Raw genomic sequence first — 5,395 nt, forward strand, 5'->3', positions numbered from 1 at the left:
TTTGATCCTTTGATATATGAATGTATTTATCTAGTCTCTATCACAGCCTTGCTTTACAGACTGAAGGAATACCTATAACAAAAAAAAAATTGCAGTTATTTGTTATGTGACATATACAGTTGTGTAGTGTTTAATTCTAAGCGTAATAAATGTAATATGATGATGACATCAATGCATGTGTTCAGGTTTTAACCTAACATTTCTGTATCTCGCCGATTTTTCCTTTGAAAAAGAACATTTATTCGAAACATCGGATTTTACATCTATTTATACGCTGATTTATAAGTTCCATATGCATTTCTTTGTACTACAGTCCTAGCAGCATTATATTTTTTGTATTTTTTACATATATGTATGTATATATATGTGTGTATGTGTGTGTGTGTGTGTGTGAGTGTGTGTGTGTGTGTGTGTGTGTGTGTGTGTGTGTATATATATATATATATATATATATATATATATATATATATATATATATATATATATATATATATATATATATATATATATATATATATATATATATATATATATATATATATACATGTATATATTATTTATTTGCCAGAGGTCGAAAAAATTTTTTACATATTAAGTGAGGAAAATGAAATAATCAAGTAATCACATCGCCAATGAGAAAAAAAAGTATATATAAAAGAATAACTTGGAACTTCTGGCTGGACCACAAATATAGTTTGTTCAAACTAGTCGAGTTCGAGGCCCAAGGAAAACATATACAGTAATATGATATAAAAATAACCAAAAAAACCTTGAAATAACAGACCAAAACGAAAGCAAAACACACACACACACACACACACACAAACAAGCAAGCAAACAAACAAACAAGCAGGGAAACACACACACACACACACACACACACACACACACAAAGAAAACATAGGAAGTCAGTGGTAAGATTTATCCGTAGCACAGTGCTCGATACGTCTGCATGCAGAGCGGAGTATATGTTGAGGGTAGAAGAAAATCAAGTAGGGTTTTTCGTCTCTACAAGCCAGTTTCGTGAGTAAATCATCGTCAGCAGATGCTGATGTAAGTGGAAGTCAGTGGTAAGATTTATCCGTAGCACAGTGCTCGATACATCTGCACACAGAGCGGAGTATATGTTGAGGGTAGAAGAAAATCAAGTAGGGTTTTTCGTGTACATCAGCATCTCCTGACGAGTGATTTATTCACGAAACAGGCTTGTAGGGACGAAAAACCCTACTTGATTTTTTTCTACCCTCAACATATATATATATATATATATATATATATATATATATATATATATATATATATATATATATATATATATATATATATATGTATATATATATATATATATATATATATATATATATATATATATATATATATATATATATATATATATATATATATATATATATATATATATATGAATATTACTATAACTGGCGTGGAATAAGTTGGGACTCAATTCCAACATCGAGTAGAAAATGGACAATGTCAGATTTAATTTCATACTCAGTCTACAAGCTCAATTTCAAAGGAGAGGAAAGGAGTCTTTAACTTACTCCATCTGCAAGCAAGACTGGCAGAACTATATCTGATTATCTGTATAGTACATGCAGATCAAATAACATTGTAAAACTGTATGATATCGCCATATGACAAATAATCTTACATTAGATACACTCTTTAATGTAACAATATAGCGAATTTCAATGATTCTAGCCTCGTACGTAACTGGACTTATTATGATTGGTCGGGTTCTCTTGTAAGTTGTCAGATTTGCATAACCGTGAGATAATCGACACCACTGCAATACATGAACAGCTCGTTGAATTCATGGTAGTCATGCTTGCAAATGGAGTAACTTAGTTGGAGAACGATTCTGACATCGCGCATATCGCCCCTGTCCGTTTTCCTTCGATCATTTATCATGATTTCTCATGTTTGTTGACAATGACATCGTTGTTGCAAGGTGCGAAACTTACCTAAGCTGTACAGGAGATCGTGTCTGGAAATTTCACATACAGTGTATTGACATCCTTAAAAATGTATCATCGTAACTTAGGAGCAAAGTCGAGAAACAGCAATGTAATGTATGTGTGATCATGGAAGTACTTCCATGGTATGATCAACCACAATGTAGACAACTGCGAATTTACCGCCAAATCAGTTGACCTTTGAACTCAACATAAATTTCAAAGTGAGGCATAAGTATCCTCGTTTGGCAATTAATTATATAATTATGAAAGTAAAAGATTTTTATGAATATCTTTTCATTCAGTGATTGTCAAAATAACTATTTATACGTTAAACTAGTATTACTAAAGTAAAAATACTGTATACAAACAAAACCTCCAGAAATGTAAATTCGCAAACAATACTCTTTGGTCGAGGATAGTAAAATGGCCTCTCTCCCCGCAGAGCAGTAGAATAGTATATATATGCTGGAGTAAATTCAAGTTCCTTTGGTGTGGCTAATTGCCGAATAATAAAGCAATCATGCGACACAACATGAATGTGAGAAGATGCAGTAATGGTTCACGCCTGAGGAAGATTGGCATCGTAATGTTAGAATTGCCCAGACCTGGGCGAAGCCCCAGTGGCCAAGTGGATAAGGCGTCGGTCTCGTAAACCGAAGATCATGGGTTCGACCCCCATCTGGGCTATGGGGACGATTTCGTCTTCTTTTACCACACATTTTCGTACATTTACTGACTGCATCCATGGTGACGAGTATGGTGTGTTATTTTCCGATCTTCCCCGTCTTTAACATCAACTTCTTCTCATACTAGGTCACTGGAGCAGTGGAGGATTTACTTACTCAAGTTAACTGGACAGAGTGTAGTCTATTGTAATATTTGTATGTATCATTGTATGTGCTGAACGTTGTCTCAGATTTTGCATAAAAGTAAACGACTCATGACCTTGACCAATGACCTTAACAATGAGGTGTCAGGGGAGTCCCCATGGTGTCACATAGTCGCACTGGACAAAGGGAAAGGTGGGGTGGGGAGGGACTGAGGAGAAAATGTGGCCACGAAAAAATTCGGGATGCGATGGGGATCAGGCTTTAATGACCGGTCAGTTTCTTCGGGGGGGGGGGGGGATCTCGTAGTACCCCCCCCCCATGAGGTGTATACAACCCAGTCTCAAGCTCTTCCCCCTACCTCTTACTGTCAAGATGATATCAAACCATATTTCAAAAAAAATTTCATCCCTATGTAGTTGCGTTTTACATGTTGGTGCTGTCTTGTAAAGCTTGGAAATTATTTTCTGAAAATGTCTGAATAGTTTCAAAATTGACTTTTCAGAGTTAAAAACCTCCCGGGCTTCTCGACCAGGGACAGACCTCCTAGGACCCCCCCCCCCCCATAAAATATGTACATATTCCCTTCTCAAGCTTTTCCCCGACCTTTCACTGTCAAGATACTATTAAACTCCTTTCGGAATATATTTACCCTGAGTTGTCAATAATTATAATTATGATAGTGCTATTGTCACAAAATTGGGGGGGGGGGGGTAACCTCTACTGTTAAAGTAACCCCCCCCCCTCTCTTCTCTCTCTCTCTCTCTCTCTCTCTCTCTCTCTCTCTCTCTCTCTCTCTCTCTCTCTCTCTCTCTCTCTCTCTCTCTCTCTCTCTCTCTCTCTCTCTTCTCTCTCTCTCTCTCTCTCTCTCTCCACTCTGTACACGGGATCGACTTGGACTTTTAGGGTTTACCTGGACCATTTAGAAGTTGCCACGGAGCAGATCGAAGCTCCTAGTCTAGGCCTAGCTGTTGCCTTCAGCTAGCCAACTTCTCAAGAAAATGAATCCATGATTTTATTTAATTAAATTCTTATAAACATAAAATATACAATACTCAAATGATTGGATGATAAAATAATCAGCACGATAAATGAATAAAACGGAAGTATTGTTCAATGCAAATGATATTGGCAAATATGAAAACTAGCTAAACAATGTCTGTAATAAGTCATTATTTGACATCAACGATCTTTTAGTAACTTAATGTTGTCATCTCAGAATGATATGCGATATGCAAACATTTGTTCTAAGTATTAATTCATGACAGCTGAGAGTTCACGGTGACCTCGCAAAACATCAAAACTAAACGAATATTGAAAAATTGTATTCTCTCATCCGTAACACTATCCCGGGATCTTATAAAGTATATGCATATATGTATATATGTATGTATATATGTATATATATATGTATGTATATATGTATAGAGAGAGAGAGAGAGAGAGAGAGAGAGAGAGAGAGAGAGAGAGAGAGAGAGAGAGAGAGAGAGAGAGAGAGAGAGAGAGAGAGAGAGAGAGAGCACTGTCTTGGGGGGGGGGGGTCATCATGTTCTAGAATTAAGTGATAGGGGGTCAACCTGCTTTTGTTTTTACAGATAGGAGGTCAAGTGACTTTTTGTTGGCCCGACTTTAGAATGCACCCCCCCCCTTCCCGGCTGGGAAACTGGCCAGTCCCTTATTAAAAATGTTGACATTGGGCTTCTTCTGATGAAACTGTTGCTCTGATTTGATTGGACTTGACTTTTGATGACCCAAATAAAGTCCCAGGACTCCTCGAGCCGGTCATTTAGGGCCCAGTACCTTCAAGCTTATTATGCAAAGGCTTCTTGTGTTTTCGCGGTGTTGATGGCTGAGGAGAAAAAGTGTCGTCACTACATATACCTGAGCGAGGGTGTCAACTCCAAAACACGGCCATGCACCTAATCAATATCCGGGGAGGATTCGATGGAAAGGGAACTGGTTCGAATTCTAATTGTTCTCATAAGGTTTTATAAATAGGGTATACATGTCTTCATGAACCGGTATGGCAATGGGTTGGGCAACCTCTATTTGTTGAGTGGCAAAATAAAAATATCTTAATTTGTACATGCAAACACTTGAATGTAAACCCACATTGACCACGTTTCTCATGTGATAACTAATTAATGTAATTTCTTTCTCAGAAGATCTAAGAATTGTCTCCTGGTCATGCATTACATGGAAACGAAGAAAAAGTTGTACAAGTCCTATGATGCAGTATAAGGTCAAATAAAAAAAATTGTGTTTCCGATAACTCGACCGACTCTCGTTTAAGCCTCTGACCATAACTTATGTGTGTGTGTGTGTGTGGACGGTGTGTGTGTGTGTGTGTGTGTGTGTGTGTGTGTGTGTGTGTGTGTGTTTAAAACATTTCATACAATACGCGTGTCTGTTTTCTTTCCCTACCGATGTCAAAGAAGGAGTATTCTAACCGACAAATTGTTTGATTTTGGGTGGAAGTAATATGTTTCAAAGATAACCAGATCATAAACTGAATACCTTCTGTAAGGGCAAAGCCTTTAGATGTTCGTTCCTAAACACAATGAACATTGTTGGAATGCAGTGGAATATATA

General features: G+C 37.0%; 1 non-coding gene across 1 annotated transcript; it reads left to right on the forward strand.

The window, feature by feature from the left end:
- Window positions 1–2,589: 2,589 nt before the first annotated feature.
- On the forward strand, window positions 2,590–2,663 carry Trnat-cgu (transfer RNA threonine (anticodon CGU)). The gene has a single exon. It is a non-coding gene; the product is annotated as a tRNA-Thr (tRNA).
- The last annotated feature ends 2,732 nt before the right edge of the window (window positions 2,664–5,395 follow it).

This window comes from Glandiceps talaboti, chromosome 16, assembly GCF_964340395.1.
Source record: "Glandiceps talaboti chromosome 16, keGlaTala1.1, whole genome shotgun sequence".
Lineage (NCBI taxonomy): Eukaryota > Metazoa > Hemichordata > Enteropneusta > Spengelidae > Glandiceps > Glandiceps talaboti.